We start from the raw sequence: 380 nt of genomic DNA, 5'->3' as shown, positions 1-380 counted from the left end.
ATCTAATACGTCGCGGGCTTGTTCACGTTCCGATTCCCGGGTATTTTGGGAAGCGGGGCGTGACAGTTTTTTTGGTGGCCCATGCAGGTCACGGTTCCGATCACGGTCCCGAGTCCTCACTAGTAAGAATATGGTAGACAATTCCGATGCATATCATATTTCATCCGTGAGACTATCATTGAGCCCTTATCATATTTTCTTGATAGATTTCCTTTCGTCCCTATCTTATCATTCTATGACTCCGGAACTTTCCACTATTTCTTCTCTCGTAACTTTCCATTGTTTCCTGTTTCTTGTCTCATCTGCTTATTGATATCATTCCATATCTGTCCCTGGGGTTCTTATTTTAATTCCGAGGACGGAATTTGTTTTAAGGGGGG

This window comes from Asparagus officinalis, chromosome 4, assembly GCF_001876935.1.
Source record: "Asparagus officinalis chromosome 4, Aspof.V1, whole genome shotgun sequence".
Classification (NCBI taxonomy): domain Eukaryota; kingdom Viridiplantae; phylum Streptophyta; class Magnoliopsida; order Asparagales; family Asparagaceae; genus Asparagus; species Asparagus officinalis.
This window is presented reverse-complemented; position numbering follows the sequence as displayed.